Source organism: Lissotriton helveticus, chromosome 2_1 (genome assembly GCF_964261635.1).
Source record: "Lissotriton helveticus chromosome 2_1, aLisHel1.1, whole genome shotgun sequence".
Lineage (NCBI taxonomy): Eukaryota > Metazoa > Chordata > Amphibia > Caudata > Salamandridae > Lissotriton > Lissotriton helveticus.
Genome location: NC_136059.1, coordinates 197,361,905 through 197,380,200, shown reverse-complemented (window position 1 = coordinate 197,380,200; position 18,296 = coordinate 197,361,905). Strand labels below are relative to the sequence as shown.

The 18,296-nt window shown below is 43.6% G+C and overlaps 1 protein-coding gene across 5 annotated transcripts in view; it reads right to left on the bottom strand.

The window, feature by feature from the left end:
- Positions 1–18,296, bottom strand: part of UBAP2 (ubiquitin associated protein 2) — a 1,803,012-nt gene that overhangs the window by 1,416,079 nt on the left and 368,637 nt on the right. The gene's annotated exons all lie outside the window — the stretch shown is intronic.

Below are 18,296 nucleotides of genomic sequence, written 5' to 3'. Positions count from 1 at the left end.
GGGATCCCTCTCGCTTTGACAGTCTTTTTTTGTACAAAGCCTCCTTGGGTCACCTGGCAGAGAAAAAGACCGAAGTTGCCGGTCTGGTTCCTCCTTGGACCTGTCGGTGCAGAAGGACGACAGGTCCAAGGAGGAACCAGACCGGCAACTTCGGTCTTTTTCTCTGCCAGGTGACCCAAGGAGGCTTTGTACAGAAAAAGACTGTCAAAGCGAGAGGGATCCCCCCTCTCACCCATATAGCACCTTAGGGAGTGCTACACATAGCAAAAAATAAACACTCACTATAATTTAGTCTATTTATTTAATTCACCTTTTACACATACTCACTTGGTCCTGAGGAAAGCCTGTTTCAAATTAAAAAGGCCAGGCTGAAACATGTAGACCACACAGGACACTGGAGGTCATAATCCATACTCCAACGCGTCCGTCTGCCTTTTAATATACCAACAGGGGCCCAGTAAATTAAAATATTGTTTTACCCTCGGGTACTGGGACCACCTGTATGGTTTTTTAATTTTCACCTTCACACTCACTACACTGCACACTCAGCAAGTATACCAGCTCCGCAGTAATCTGGCGTTGAAGCACACCCGGGGCATATTAGGTGTCACTGTGGTGGGCCCGATGATGAAGCATGCCACCAACTAGGTTGGTGGGTGAGGGCTTTCTGAAAAAACCTACTGGTTTGTCGACACACGTACTCCATTGAGTCCCCCTCTATGTAACTTAGCTAGTCCTCTTTGATTTCGACATATAAAAGTGGGGATCCGGACTAGCTTACCTAGTCCTCACTCTCTCCTTTGATTCAATAAGTAATATGGTGTAACATCTGACTGACATCAGTATCCTCAATGTCTATTGGCCTGATGCCAGCGTCTGGAGTGGTGGATACTGCTTGTACTTACTTTCTCTTGCAGTGTCCTAAAGGACTGAAAATTCACATGCAGTAAAAGGACCCACACCCCCTTTCACTGGCCACTTTATGGTGCTTCTCTAACTCCCTGAGCATCTACCGGGTCTGGTGTCTTAGTGGACTAATGCGCCTGTGTTTGACCTCATGGTCACAGGTTCAAATCCCAACGGGGGAACTCAGCCTTTCATACTTCTAAGGTTGATAAAATGAGTACCATTGAGTTTGGTAACAATAAACATCTGTTATTCAGAGCCAAGATATCCTTCGCAGTGAACATGCTCTTTACAAATACAAGTTAGGTTATGTGTACATCTAAATGCCATGCTCCATCCTTCCCCCCTAAGTGAATCTTGTCACAGTCAACACCTACTGGCAGAAGGGGCATTCCTTCACCGTATGGGAGTTTGGGTGATGGTACGTGGTTTAATGGCTCCCTACTTTTTCATGAAGCCTGAGCAATCAGAATAGGTAGGCAAGTAAAGTGGACCTACTTACTTGTAGCCGGCTGTTACGGGTAGGTAAAGTTTTCCGTACATCACAAGCTGCATCTAGATTGAAAAGCAGTCCCAAATGCCAATAGCAGTGTCTTGCAAGCGAAAATAGGGAATGTGTCGAACACTATTTTTAGCACAGTTTGACAGACTTAAGAATGTTCATTATTCTCAGTACATTTTTAGTGAAATGTACCGAGATATTACCAAGCTGCAAATTTACATAGATATAATAGTGGGATGCGACCAAGGAAGGACATTGTGGGTCCCTTTTTTTTTTTTTTTAAAGAGCGGAATGCACCTTCGATGCAGAAAGTAGCGTGCATTTGGCTTTGTGATCTGAATGCATTTGATAATCTAACTAGAAACCCAAGATGTGCAAATGCAACTAACAGTTTCTTGGTTTTTATATGGAGCGGGTAGGATGACCATTGTACAGAACTACTCTGTAGTCTGTGTACTTTTGTAAAGGGTACCACCATCGTTAAAATTTGCAGTTTACTCACCCTTCAGAGAGAGGGGATAGCTCCAAGGAAATCCACCTTCTGTGGCAATAACTGTATAGGACACGAATGAAATGGCTCAGAGGCCCCATAACTTTAGTAAGGACAATTGTCAGATTCCATGAACGAATAGGGCAGTAAAGTAGTAGGGAGGATTTTCTTTTGAGAGCTTCCATAAAAGCTTAGACTACTATTATTTAAAAAATTGGTTGACTTTGCTTTTGAGGTATGTGTCATAGCCACTAGGTGCACCGGTATTTTTTTTCTTTATATTTCTGATTAACTTGAAATAATAAAAAACTTTACACCACTGTTGTATGCATACAACACGATAATAGAGTAAGACAAAGGATTGCACATTATCAATCATCTTGAATTTAATGCGTAGTAACCACCGGTTCATCTCCTCTGGTGCTCTAGCTGGCATTCCTCTGTGTATTAGGGTGTATAAGTGCACCAGTATTGACGAGTAGGCAAGATGCATCTTTGAACAGTGTTAAGTATGAAATATTTATTACTAAGAGTGCAAAGGGTAGCATGTTAAAAAGAGTGCTACAGAGGTATACAAATCTCTTCCATTTAGGAGCATAAAAGGTGTGCATAGTAGATTTACCTAGCTGCTTAGTACAATAATGCATCTCTTAGGTAGTTGCAAATAGTCAAACACATATGTTATGCTTCAGGTGCCAATCCACAGGACTGAGCAACTTTATGTTTGAGTGTATTAACAGTCCCTAATGCTAAGCAAATAAGTTAGTTTGGCAACACCTTTTCTGTTAGAGACTCTATAACTGCAGAATCCTCAACTTGTGAATCACCCCAGGGACCAGACTGGATCCGTGTGTCAGTAGGTGGTGCTGTGTAGTCGGCAAAGTGATAGGTTGCCCTATGTGAAAGAAAGTGACTAGTTTAGGTAGGAAGAACACTTTTGTACGGAGGACTAATTAGTCCAGGAAGAAATCGGTGTACGGTGGAAACTAGAGACAATGCCTAGAGTTTCACGCACTTGCTTGCCCAATGTTATGGCAATGCGGAATACTGTTTTGTTGGCTAGGAAGACAACTGTGCACAGGCTCGAAGGGACAGCACATTAGGTAAAAGTTCACCAGATTAATCTCCCACTGCAGCATCAAAAATTGTGTGGTGGGAATATGTGGATCAACCACTCCGAAAAACGCATCACAACAGGGACTTGAAGAATAGTTGTTCAGTTAAAAGTAAGAGAGCCAAAAGGTAACCTTTATCACATCAAAGCTTTGATGGACTTATGAAAAAACAGGTGAACATCCAATAACTGTGCATTCATGGGTTGGGTACCTCAGGAGGAACACCAAACACCAGCGTACTGCGTAAACAAATTAAGTAAATAGACACCTAGCTCTTGGGATGAGAGAATCTTTTTTACCTATTTTTAGTAACATGGGAAGGAGAGGGAGGGGCAGAAAGGTATACAGGATTCCCAAACCCCAATGCTGGTGGAAGGCATCGCAAAGGGATGACTGCATTGGGAACTCCAACACAAACATGTTGACACTGCATGTTATTTGCAGTGACCAACAGATCACGCTAGGGTTGCCGGTAGACACTTTGAGCCAACTTCAAGTATAACAGTCATTTGTGATCGTTTAGGCCACATCATATTAATTTGTCCCTCCTGGCATTTAAAAAGCCTGGTAGATGGTGGATCAGGGAGATGCCCTGAGAGTTAAGCCCCCGCCATATGTGCAGGGCCACTCAGCACACTGCTCATGACCTCACACCACCCAGTTTGTTTAAGTACCACATGGCGGTTGTGTTCTCCATGAGACCTGAACCTTTTCCCCTTTGATGGTTGAAACAAACGCTTTTGGTGTCCTGGTCAAGTCCCGCAAATCGATGTGGAAGTGAGCATCCACCATAGATCAGAGTCCTCGGACTTCCACCTCTTCCAGATTACCTATACCAAACCAACAACAATGCTTCTGTCATGACCGTTAGCACTAGATGGGGTAGGGAGAGAGAACTGCCACCTGTCCAACTGCTGTCCTGCAGCCACCACTGCCAACTGTTCAAAGTCTCTTTCAAACAAGCATTTGCAATGCAATAGGGCTCGCATTAGTAAAGTTAGAGGTATTAGTATTGTAAATGACAACTTTTTTATTTATGTTTTTTTTTTAAATAGCGAAATTAATAACTTTGCAAATGTGACACCTATAGCATTTGTAATGCAATATGTGTTGTATTTACGTGACTTACAGTGTATGGGTGTGTGTGTGTGTGGGGGGGTTGTGTGTGGGGGGTTGTGTGTGGGGGGTTGTGTGTGGGGGGTTGTGTAGGTGGGGGTTGTGTGTGTGTGGGGTTGTGTGTGTAGGGGGGTTGTGTGTGTAGGGGGGGTTGTGGGTGTAGGGGGGTTGTGTGTGTAGGGGGTTGTGTGTGTGTGTCGGTTGTGTATGGGGGTTGTGTGTATGGGGGTTGTGTGTGTGGGGGGTTGTGTGTGTGTGTGTGTGTGGGGGGTTGTGTGTGGGGGGGGTTGTGTGTGTGTGTGTGGGGGGGGGGGGTTGAATTATCATTTAACTTGCAACCAAGCAGCTTCTGTTCACAAGCTTGAAAGCAGCAGTTACATAAATCGGGAGCTGCAGCATGCCCATGGCTTGCCAGTGCATGTTGCAAATGAAACTAAGCATAATGTGTCCCGTCACACCTTCTTGTTTCAGAATACAGCAGTGCACAATGAAATTAATTAATGATGCCGTCTGAAAATTCATCCATCTAACAAAGAATGTGTGACAATAGATAGGTATAACAAACTTTCATAAATAGATTATTGATTTGAACAAAAGATATAATCTGTAAGTTATATGTTAGAACTACACAGCACTGTAATAAGACCGCTGGAGAGTCGCCTTGTCTGCTGTGTAGATGTTTACAACCTGCAGGCCAAAGATGAGGGAAGTGGCGGAGCAAAAACGAGAGAGAAAAAATAGAAGAAGAAATGGCAGACGGAGCTCAAGTGGGAGAGTGAGTGACAGAGAAGAGAGTGAAAGGAGAGAGATTAAAGGGGAGAGAGAGTCAGTGAAGGGGATAGAAATAGAAAGCGAGAAAGGGGAGGAGAGAGAATATAGGGGAAAAAAGAGAGAGGAGAGAGATTAAAGGGGAGAGAGAGTCAATGATGGGGATAGAAATAGAAAGAGAGAAAGGGGAGGAGAGAGAATATAGGGGGGAAAAAGAGAGAGGGGAAAGAATGAAGGAGTGAGAGAATTAGAGAGGAGTGAGAGAGAAAGAGAGATAGAGAGATAGAAAAAGAGGGGACAAAGCTAAAACAATGCCACATTTTTTTTCAGGGACATCATATGTAGCAAATAAAGAACCCAAACGCACACATTTGGGAACCCCGAATATTCCTAAATACTGCCATGTAAAATGCAGCTCTGCATGTCAGCGCCAAGTGACGGATCACGAGCCTGGAAAAGCTCACAGAGAGAAATTAAACGAAAGGACACGAACAGATAACCCAGGCTTTTGATAGAGGGGGCAAGCTAAAACAATGCGCCTATTGCCTGTCTTTGTGAGATGCACCGTCTGTTGTTCCTGTCTGTGTGAGAAGCGCCCTCTGTTCCTGTCTGTGTGAGATGCGCCCCCTGTTGCTCCTGTCTGTGTGAGAAGAATCCTCTGTTCCTATCTGTGTGAGAAGCATCCTCTGTTCCTGTCTGTGTGAGATGCACCCCCTGTTCCGGTCTGTGTGAATGAAGGGGAGTGAAAGAGAGAGAGAAATGAGGGCAGATAGAGTAAATGAATGGAAGCGAAAGAGAAAGGGAGAGCGAGAGCGAGAGAGAGAATGAAGGGGGAGAGCGAGAGGAGAGACAGAATTAAGGGGAGATCGAATTAGAGAGGGGGAGAGAGAGCAAGAGAGTGAAGGGAGAGAGAGAGAGAGAGTGGACAAGTGATACCAAAAAAGTAAGCCATGCACGAGTGATTAATTAATGCTGATATTTTTAAGCCCACAGCGAATGTTACTTTGCCCAGTGGGAGAATATAAAAATGTAACAAGTTACGGAAAGTGAGGGGTGGATCTTCTCTTAGAGAGTGTGTTTCAGGGAAAATATACCTGTGGGTGTACTTTGTACTCTACAGCACATGCTAAATAAATAAAGTCAAGTGCTTGCCTGTTTACTGGAGTGGGACGACAGACACACGTAACCAAGGAACTCATCAGACATGTGCAGGCCAATACTGCCAGGAACAACATGAAGCATTAAAACTGAACAAGTCTGTAGCAGGAAGCATTTTTACTGCATCAAACACTCACGCTACAATGTTGTTATACAAACAAAATGCCGGCGACCACAAAACCGTTCGAAACCAATAACAAACATCAAACTTAGACCCCGCTTAGACCCGGCTCACTTAAAACCGGTTAAGTAAAGTGTAAGTGTAATGATAATAATTTTCGGGGCGAGTGGAAAGCGGGAGGGGGCGGGGGGGCTGAATCCTTTTTACAGTGCTTTGTGTATATTCTAAATGTCACTAAGCAAAACACTAAAACAAAAAAATAAACAAACGTGTGTAGAGGCCCTCAAGTTAATCTACTAAATATTTCCTAAACGTACAAAAGGCTAAAGTGTTCCATTTTAAATTGTGGTTTTGGTTGGCCAAAAGCAGACCGAAAGTCTGTGATAGTGTGATGTTTTGGAGTGAAAATCGACACTTTAGAAAAGAAACAAGGGCAGGCTAATGAAGCACTAACAAGCAGAGCAGGACAGATTGAAATCTATTCGTAGGCAGCATATGTGGGATGCAAAACAAGCACAGGAGGCTGGTAATGTGTTCACACCGAGGCACGGCAACAACTATTTAAAAAAAAAATTGATGTACAGCTCGCACATGATAATAATTACAAAAACTCTTTAACCAAATTTATTGAGACTGGTATGCACTCTTCATCACTGTTCCGAAGGGAGGCTCAAGGAGGTGGGGTCGACTTGATTGAAGCACGATTGCACATATGTTTATAATTAACGCGAGATGCGGCGGGCAGGGGCTGAAAGCACTTAAGAGCACAGGCCGGAGCCTAAACAGGATAAGAGAACTGTAAGAAACCACTCTAGCAAGATAACAATAGTAATAAGGTTCGTGAGTCCAAAAAGTTGATGGTCATTTGTTCCTATAGGGATAAAGGATGATCAGTAGGACTCCGAACATACTTGGCTTGTTTAAGGGTAACATAGTACATTCCAGCTCGCCAATCAGAGTAAAATGCTCGAATTCCACGGATAGAAGGAGGATGATTAATCGGGCAGAAAAACAAGACGCATGGGGAGCAGCAGCCTTTGATGTGCCGTCCGGTAATTAGGGGAGGAGAAATGCCGGCCTGCAAAGCAACAGATGGCTTTGTGGAGGCAGGCGGCAAGCTCGTGCACGAGGCGAGCACTTCCGAAAATCCGCTGGAGAGCCCTTGCTTGGCCTGAAGTATGGGTTGACTGCATTAGGGCTCATTTCCTATTCCTGCGGAATAGGAAAGGACGAGCCCTAAAAATGGATGAAAACGGACAGGTTGCCTTGGTGCTGAGCTCACAGACTTCAGATCCTACTGCAGAGTACACATGTTCCACCTGGTGTTGTGCACAAGTAGGATGCAGGAGGCAAAGAGACCTAGAAGCCTCAGAGCCACTCACAGAGTTGAAACATCAGGATCATAGCCCAATGTCTGGATTCGTAGGAGACAAAACTGGTTTTAAAACTTTCTTTCGCTCCCACCTAAAATACCAACAGTCTAATCACAAATGCTCTTTATTGGATTTCATTGTGCAACTCATATTTGCATAACGCCCCACCCCACACCACCCCGCCAAGAATGATACATTGGGTTAATACATATTAACAAGCATTGAAAATGCAATAGGTCTCGCAATAGAAGAGTTTAACTTTTTTCGTTTTGCAAATGGATGAGTGGCGTTGCGTGGATGAGTGGCGTTGCGTGGATGAGTGGCGTTGCGTGGGTGAGTGGCGTTGCGTGGGTGAGTGGCGTTGCGTGTGTGAGTGGCGTTGCGTGTGTGAGTGGCGTTGCGTGTGTGAGTGGCGTTGCGTGTGTGAGTGGCGTTGCGTGTGTGAGTGGCGTTGCGTGTGTGAGTGGCGTTGCGTGTGTGAGTGGCGTTGCGTGTGTGAGTGGCGTTGCGTGTGTGAGTGGCGTTGCGTGTGTGAGTGGCGTTGCGTGTGTGAGTGGCGTTGCGTGTGTGAGTGGCGTTGCGTGTGTGAGTGGCGTTGCGTGTGTGAGTGGCGTTGCGTGTGTGAGTGGCGTTGCGTGTGTGAGTGGCGTTGCGTGTGTGAGTGGCGTTGCGTGTGTGAGTGGCGTTGCGTGTGTGAGTGGCGTTGCGTGTGTGAGTGGCGTTGCGTGTGTGAGTGGCGTTGCATGTGTGAGTGGCGTTGCATGTGTGAGTGGCGTTGCATGTGTGAGTGGCGTTGCATGTGTGAGTGGCGTTGCGTCGATGAGTGGCGTTGCGTCGATGAGTGGCGTTGCGTGGATGAGTGGCGTTGCGTGGATGAGTGGCGTTGCGTGGGTGAGTGGCGTTGCGTGGGTGAGTGGCGTTGCGTGTGTGAGTGGCGTTGCGTGTGTGAGTGGCGTTGCGTGTGTGAGTGGCGTTGCGTGGATGAGTGGGGTTGCGTGGATGAGTGGGGTTACGTGGATGAGTTGCGTGTGTGAGTGGCGTTGCGTGTGTGAGTGGCGTTGCGTGTGTGAGTGGCGTTGCATGTGTGAGTGGCATTGGGTGTGTGACTGTGCTGCCTGTGGCGAGTGCAAACTACAATCAATTGGCACAGAATAAAATAATATTTTTAAAACATGATTTTATTATGCCAAATCACCTATCCACAGCAATGTGGCCGTGCAACAAAATCTGCAATGCAGAAACTGTGATGGATGAATCACAGCTGCAGACTGGGGTTTGAACAGAGCGCCAAGACGCCAAGGAATTGGTGATCCCGCTGTATAAATATATAACAACATAATATAACACTACAGCAAACACTACACGAAACCATGGAAGGTGTCTGTCAAATCCAGGCATTTCTAGCACAAAAGTGAAGTGTATAAAAAGAGTGTGAAGATTTCCTTTGTACCCCTAACAACTCGCTGCTGATTTGTGAAATATCTTTTGGGGGAGAAAAAAAAACTGACGTTAAGTCGTCATTGACCTAAATCAGCAATGTCATGAATTAGACGAAGTGGCTTGATTGAAGAGATTACATTAAAATGCTTAACTTCCCTCAAATTGTCATCTTGTTATTTGTTTTCCAAGACAAGTCTTTCTATGAATGATGTGATGAATGATGTGACGCAACTGTGAATTGAACTGGCACTAGGGAGTTATTGCCTGATGACAGGACCCTTTGTTAGGTGTTGTGTATACTTCCCAGCAAGCGGGAGGGCCGCCCCGACCCGTTCGTAAAAGCGCTTTATAATGTAAACATATTTACTGCTCCTGAGGCGCCAGCGCATTTGACAAACAGAAGTTCTGGGCGTCTTTAATGTGAATTTGGACCCGGTCCACCGGGGCGGGGAGGCGGGGGGAGGGATGTTAGTAGCAGCTGAACTTTCAAAAATGCAAAACGTGTCTTTCTGCGTATGGCATGCGCCTGGAAACGGGCGTCGCGGCGTGTATTTAGGCGCAGGGGTCGTGTCAGTGTCCTGAGAGGGGCTGAAATGAACTGGGCTATCTATGTCCACATTGGGAGACCACGGAGCCGGATGGTCCCTAATCCCGCCTTCAGCGCCTAGAGGCTGGCCTAAAATAACAACAAGCGCTATACAACCACCAAAATAATGATTTAAAAAAAAAAAAAAAAAAGCTAACCTCTGGAAGTCTGTGCCATGGCAGGCGAGGGTCCCTGTGAATTATTTTCATGCTGCAAAACAGGCCTACTATTCTGGTGACAGGATGACGCAATGTCCCCCGGACAGGCACGGGTTGCACAAGTGCGCGTGCAGCGGAAGTTGTGTTGTTTCTGTGGTTGTGCAGGGATCCTCTGCCCGCGAGGTTACCAGGAAGGACGTATTTATTCATTCACATTTTTGGAAAGGAAGTGCTGCGCCCCAGGGGGTGTGAGTGGAGGTCACAAACGCCACGGGTTGTTCGACCACAGGCTACAAAAGTTTTTTTTCTTTCTCTAAATAGCGTTTGCTTCCAAAGTGTATTTTTGCTTTATTGAACTGTAAATGCCAAACTATTTGAATTTAAAAAAGAACTGTAAATACCACGTTAATATTACCTGCCTGTGTGCCTCACATCTATCTCAGAGGATGGATGAAAGGCGGAGCAGGCCCTACTGATGGTACACATCTGTGACCAGCAAGTTTAACGCAAGTCTTAATAAATGTTGCATCAATCAATCCTATTAAACTTGGAAGCTCTTTGCTTTATGATGACGTCACCGCGAGGCTTTTCAGACTTGCTTATGGCTGATTCCCACATTTTAAGTTTTACTGAAAAGCAGAATGTGTTTACGAGTCCGGACCACAAGATGGTTAAATAATGGACAACAAATGAAGCCACAACAGTTAAATCAGCAAAACTACTAGAACATGTAAATGAAGGGTTTCCAACTTTAAATGCATTACTTTGCTTTTACAGTATGAATAAAATATGTTTTCACGTTTTTTGAATATTTTCACATGCAACGAACGAGTGTGAAAGCGGGATGTAATTAGGGGGGAGGAGAAGTCTGGGCAGGCAGGATGACTCAGGGGAGGGGGCTGAGCGGGGCAGAGCGGCATGTGGGTGTGAAGAAGCCGGGCCTTTGAAGTGAAGCTAAGCTTCACTTCAAAGGTGTCGGAGGAATGCGGGCGGCTGTGCACGCGCTTTTAAGCTCAATGCACATGCGCATTGAGCTTAAAAGTCACGGGCACTGCAAGGAATCGCCACGATTCCTTGCAGTGTGGATAAAGAGTGGATAACTCGCAATACTCTCGCCTTGCTCGATGCGCATGCGCATCGACAGGCGAGACCTAAAAATAGTAGGAGTTCTTGCCTCCTAGTAGGGTTTGCCTCTTCTTCATAAGGATATACCTAAAATCTCTCAGGAGGTTTCTTCCATCATTACCCATAGCTCTTTTTTCGAGATCAGGAGAGGAATATTACACCTGGGAGAGCCAGGTAACTGGAGCTCTTTTACTGATGCTAACCTCCTCCTTATACTCGCATACCAGCACCTCTCACTCCTTAAAATCTTATCTTTACACAGCTGGGGTATCTTGCTCACCCAATTCTAGCAACTTCCTCCAAAATTTCAAAGTAGCCCTCTGTGGGAGACACGACTATGAGATACTTTCCAATTTCAACTTTAGAGCCTGGGTCATTACAGATTTACGCAGATTAAGAATCCTTTTCAATCACTGATTTCAATACCTTCCCAATTATGCCTTTTGCTCATAGAACCATTTTGTATGAAAGATCACTTTAAAGGCAGTTCAAAGAAGGCCCAGATCCAGACCACCACAGTCCTTGCTAAATTTATTTTTCCCCATTACAGTAGGCAAAGCGTTTGTTTTAACTGCTTCTCAATGTATTTTCCATCTTCGATAAAAGTGCAAACAAATTATTGGCCTTTAATAATGGGTTTTAACAATGTTCTTTACATTTTTAACTGTTGAAATATTCCGCAGGTCACTGTTTACCACATATCCCCCTGCTCAGAACTCTGGGTAACTCTTTACATATGTACCCTCCAAGTATTTTCTTCAACCCTTTCTGGGACCATACAATCTAGGGTCATTTGTTTATTTCACATCCCCAAACGTACTAGTCTCCAGTATTTCCTTATTCCCTTTGAGGAAATGACATTCAGCATCTCATTTCAGATAAACTGAAAAAAAAATCCTAATTATTTCCTTGTAGTCTTGTGCCTTACACATGTTTACTTTCATCTCACCATCCTGTCTTCTCTTCATACACAGTTGTAATTTCCTTAACTGAATGTTCAATTTCTGGCATTCTGCGTCAAACCACTGGTTCAGATTTGCTGACAGCTTTTCATACGAGGGTACCCTTTTTTCTACTTTAGCGTTGCTCCACTTTTATGCAATTAATACATGTCCTCGTTATCCCAGAGTACCAGTTAAAAACGTCAGAGGATTGTGGATTTTGTGGAATTTTTATGGTCTCTAGTTGGATTTTCATAAGCATGGCATTACCTATTTCCTGTATTCTAGCTTTTAACCTTTTTGGTAATGGAATATTTGTGATCACAATCCTTGCCTTTCTTCTTACAAACTTTAATTGCCAATGGACTTTCAGAAGACTGTTGCCACCTACAACAAGCACCCAAAATTCAGAAATTACATTAAAATACCAAGCTGGAACGAATTCAATTGTACGTTTGTCTCAATACGAAAATGTTGGCATCCCAATACTGTTAAATGGCCCTTAGGGACATTGTCGACATTGCTAAGTTAGCCTGAGCTTTGCTGCCATGATGCTGCTTTTGCGCACGTTACTAGATGACTATTTTTGCAATACTCTGTTTATGCCTTTCACGTGAGAACAGTCTGGTTTTCACGTTTTCTGCTGAGTTCCTGGAGTTTAGTCTGAGCACGATGTCCAAGGTTGATGAACAATTCCCCTTGTTATTCTGTTCTAGCGAGTCCCTAGCACCTTGACATAACATGCTTAACAGCTGCAATGCTGGAGACTCGTGCTTTGATATTACGGGGATGCATGTTGTTTTAACACACACTTGGAGAGAGCGCTTTCCATAGAGAAGAGCTATGCTGTTCCTATGATGTAAACTTTACATCGAGGCTTTAAGGTATAGTGTTTGCTGTGAAAGCCTAGAGATCTTCTTTATATAAATAAACTTCTTCCAGTCAAGGGGAGGCGGGGTAGGCCTTATAGTCCTATTTCCACAGTCTTTATAAAATGACTTCCCCTTTTGTACTCTTTGGAATTGTAACAATACAAATTGTTTTGAGTGTATGCATTTTGCTGCTGGTAGTGGCTCGTATACTGTATTGTAGAGCACGATAGTTAAATTAAAAACATTTTGAACTATTACAAGGATGCTGCTAATTCTTATTCTGGACAAGTACGAGTGAGCATGCGAAAAGGTATGTCTTGATACCGCGATTCCTGAGAGAGTCTGGAGTGTTGTGGGTTGTCTAATCATTTGTAGCTTCGTGATTTTTTAGGAGAACGAATGAGACAATATAGCTAGTGTGTTTTGGGTACTAAGGTGATAGGTTGGTACACCCCTATACACAGAGGTCCGGTTTTCCTGCACAAAGTTCTGTGTATGTGTAGAATCCCAACAACAATACATTACTCGGAAAATAGGCATTTAAATAAGTTCACCTAGGTGGTGCATCACCCCAACCCACATTTCTTCCACATTGTCACATGTTCCTTTTGTATGTTTTATGCCTTAATCAGCTCATTTGGACATTGAGTCTGATTTTTCAGTTTAATTTTTGCATTAAAATCCATCGTTAATGACAATCCCTTTGAGTAGGCACACATACATTATTCAATATCCTCTGTAAAGCTTATCTGTTGGGTTTTATTACATGTCATATCTGCCCTTTGAATAAAGACATTCACATTATTGAATGTTAGTGGAATTATGCACCCACTCACATTTTACTGTACTTTTTACTATCTTTACAGAGGCAACAACTGCCCAGAGGGGCACCTCTGTACATTTTCTTTAGCCTCTGCAGTAATTTGTAAGAAGTTCAAATCACTTAATTTCCTTGTAAAATCATCTCTCGATTTCCTGTATTCCTTAACCTTTTTACCCCATGGACATTCCAACTCATTACTTATAGGTTATATAAGGAGGTAACAATATCCTCATTTAGATCACTGAAGCCTCGCCCACTACAATTAACTCATAATAGGATTGTTTGGATTGCCTTGAATGTAAGATCTGATTATTGCTGTTATTGTATACCCTTCTAAATAACTATTTTTCTATTTTTTTAAACCTTGCTCCTCCTGCCATACTTGCCTAATTTGTTCTACAGACAATAATTTAAATCATTTGAGGAAGGTCACTTGCTTAAGCAACTGTACTTCATATGGTATCATATGATATCCTTTGAATTCCCTCCTCGTTTAATTTGTGTTCATATTTAGACAGCAAATCTTTAACCAATTTAGAATTACATACCCTTTTGGTTATTTCCTTCCCATTGAGAGAAAAATCAACTCTACTTATATCTTCAGCTGAAATAGATTCAAGATTTCTATGGGTCCTAAACATACCTAGGAGGCTACCACTAATTAACGGTGGAAGCTAAAGCCTTTACTAAGGAGTTTGATCTTGTCTCTTCAATTTCTTCAAGCGACGGGGATAGATTTTCCCCTCTTTTTATTGTCTACCCTTTTAGTTTCTGGTAACTCCACAGGTAGGTCATCACGCCTTTTGACTTCCTCGAAAACGCGCATCTTCCGACTCCCTGCTTCCATCCGAATTGTGGTTTCTATTCTTAAGTTCGGTTTGTCTCCTTTGCATTTTCCCAATTATAAGGATTTCCTTAGTACCTAGTTTACAATATCAATGTTTAGTTATATGAGGTCCCAATCAATGGGGTTTTGATTATATTAGAGGAGACTTACCCCCAAGCCCTCACACATAAAACCCCTGAATCCACAAGGTCCACAATCCACAAAGTCCAACAAGTCCAGCATCCCTGGTACGGCCTCAGCTCCTACTCGCTGTACAGTTATACATTTTTTATGACAGATTCACAACTTATATGAATATTGTCTTTACTGTTGAGTTGTACCACGTAGTTCTCAAATACTCCATTCCTTCCACTCATTGAAGCTAAATTTCATAATATAATGACTTAAGAGGGCGAGAGATGGTCAATTCATTAGTCCCATACCTCTCAGTAAACCTAGGTAACCCCACAGTTTACCTACGGCTAAAAGAATTAAAAAGCACTGTCCCTATACTCACTTCGGTCTTCATTTACACCATCTTGATACATGCACAATTGTCACTATTGTCTTATGTAACGTTTGCTCTTGTAAGATGCTGACTTGAATTTTTTCCTCATGTTCCACTACATTTCCTATTGTGAAGCGCTCTGACACCTTAGGGTAAAGTCCGCACTATATAAAAACGTATTAAATAAATAAATAAAAATCCAGTTTAACAATATTTTAAAGAACTGAACCCACTTGTCTTCTTATACAACTAATTAGGTGATTGTAGAGTTTGGTATGCCACCTCTCCACATGCACAGCAGTAAGCCTGTCTCACCCTGAAATCTCTGGTCAAGCAAGGCTGACCAAGTTATTAGTAGCCAATTCAACAGTTCTAATGTGCACAGGAATATCCAGTCAGCTGACTTGTGACATAATCGCCTTAAACAAATTATCTCCAGCAACTCCAGTCGGCGCCATCTTCTGCCTCCATTTGCACCACACATAGTACTGACTTACCTCGTCGTTATTTCACTGCTGCCGCCACCTCAACCACACACCTGTAACCACCATATTTTCTGAATTCCAAGAAGTTTTCCGAATTTCAAATCCTATCCGCAGTACACCATTGCCTGTCTGGATGACTCAGTAGCAGCCTGAAGTGGACACAGCTCCTTAAATCTTGAGGCCGTAGAGCCTTGGCAAGAATGAAACCTACATGCCCTGACGTACGCTCAACCACCCCTCGGTTCCCCAGGAAGGGGCGCACACAGTGGTGAGCTGCCTCCCTGAGCCACGCACACCATCAAGCCTCACCGAGTCCGGTCTCTCAGCTGCTAAATCTTAGCAGAGCAACTAACTGCCTTCGCTTTCTAAAACAGTCTGTTAATCCTTGTTTTCAGACACTACCATGGAGTAGGTAGAGCCCCAAATCCCTCCATGTATGGAGGCTTCTCAAATCAAGTAACGAAAAATGAAGGAGAAGCACAGGAGCAGTGAAGGATATGAAATGTGAAGGAGAAGGTGGGGGGGAAGGGTGTGGGGGCAAAATGGTGTTGGGGCATGAATACAGCAGGAACCGTAGAGTCCAAACAATGTCAATAGGTAAGCCGTTGTCTGGAGGCAGCATATGACTGACTCCTGCGAGACACTTTCAGCCAGTCAGAGATATGGGAAGAGTATTATTCCCAAAGTCCGCAGATGGGCTGCGGCCACCACTATCACGTTTGTGAACACCCAAGGCGCGCTGGTAAGGCTAAAGGGAAGCAGATAGAACTGAAAGTGCTCTTGGCCTACCTGAAACCCCAGTTAACATCTAATAGACTATAGGACGGGGGAAGTGAAAATATGCGTTCTGCAAGTCCAATGCTGCCATCTACTCTCCTACATCCAGGACAGACAGAACATAGGCCAGAGTGAGCATCTTCAAAATGACAAGATTGAGGATGGGGCGAAAGGCCTCAGTCCGTTTTTGGTACTAGGAAATAACAGGACTAGCAACTAGTCCAAATCTAGGATGCTGACACGCTTCCTACTGCTCCCTTAGACAAGAGAACCTTAACTGCTTTGATTGAGGATGGGGCGAAAGGCCTCAGTCCGTTTTTGGTACTAGGAAATAACAGGACTAGCAACTAGTCCAAATCTATGATGCTGACACGCTTCCTACTGCTCCCTTAGCCAAGAGAACCTTAACTGCTTTGTGGAGTATTCACAAGTAGTAGTTCTACGGGAATTGTGGGTGAAATATCCAAGTGATGGGAGGAAAGGTAGGGAGCACCCCTGTAGCACCATCTGGAACGCCCATTGATCAGATGTGATGCCCTCTATCTGAGGAGGTGAAAGGTGAAGCGACCTCCCACTGGGCAATATTAAGCCACCAAGCGAGATGTAAAAAGGTTTTGCAGTGGCTGCGGAAGAAGGGAAGAGGTTTGGGTAGCTCCTTTACCCTGGGGGGCCCAGAAGAGGTTGGTTTGGTCCTAAGTCTCTATCCCAACAGGTATGGAATGCCTGCTGTGGCACGTATTGTTTTTGCTCTGCTGATAGTTTCTCTTGAAGCCTCGAAAGTAGGTTTGTTGTCAGGGAACATCCACACAGGCGGTGATGAGCCCAGAAAACCATTGAAAGGTTGAGTCGGTCTTCGCTCCTAGAGCAGTCAAAAGGCATGTGAATAAGGGACTGCTGAACATCTGCTGAGAAGCCCGTGGAGCAAATCCAGGTGTGGTGCCAAAGCACTACACTGGTACCGATTCTGCTACCCAGACATTCAGTAGTGTTCAGGTTGGATTTAATTGAATACTTTCGCTGCATCTTGTCAGTCTATTATAAGTAGGGCTCCCGGTTTTATAGTATTTATTTTTTGACCATTTCCGTCTGTATTTATCCATATTTATTTTTGGGCCATTTTATCTGTATTTATTTAAAAAAAATTGAGTTTGCATATAAATAAAGTTGTAAAACTGTACATTTCCTTTCCTTTTAAACTGACAGACGCGCACTCATACTTTGATGTCTGTCGTGTTTTAGCTATTTGAGCTGCCAAATATTACACAATACATACACTGGTAGATATTCGCACTATACCATAAATATATGTTAACATATTCCGTTATTTAAAGACATTTCATCCTGTTATTTAATTTCCCATGCTGTCCATCTGCTCAGCTGCTGGCCTATAATTCATAAAAGAAAGCACGGAGAGTCACTTAAAAGAAGCACAATTTTCTGTATTTATCCACTTTTAAAGAAAAATGCAGACGGAAAACACATTGTTTTCTGTCTGTATTTATCTGTAAAAATCCGTAAAAACGGAAAACCGGGACCCTTAATTATAAGCCACTGTTCGTTCGAACAAACGTCATCTGGACAGCTGGCAACATTTCTGCCAATTTTGGCCGACAGTACATTAGAATATCTGTCCAGAAAGCATGTTGTATTTAGAGACATAAGGGCAAGAGTGACTAAGGAGAACATTTGTTTAGCAAATGTATCAATCCTTGTAGATTCAGTCATGTAGAGTGGTAGAGAAGACAGCGAGGTTCAAGCAAATAGCTGATGCTTAGACCATTAGGCTATCCTGAGTGAGATGCTGCAGCATGAAATCTGTATCTCTGGGAGCAGGCCTGTGCAGTCTTGCCATCTAACAATTAAGTGGAAGGCAAGATTCTAGCTTTGCCCACTTGCCTACCAAAATATCCATCAGGACCTCATTAACTGAGAGGAAAGGTTCCTGGTTGAACAGTGCTTTGTTGAGGACCTCTGTAAGACTATTAGTCTTGACTTCTTGCATGGATACGGTAGGTTAAGATCATCATCCGCTCTCCAAATAAATGTTAAGGATATAGACTCTTCAGTGGCCGTGGCTTGATTTGGTAAGGGAGGTCAAAGTCTGGGGATGTGCCCAGCACACTGGTCTTTGAGGTCATCGAAAAGATTTACATCATCGTATTGGTTATCTCTCCAATATTATATTGTGGGGTGAAGGTGACCTGTT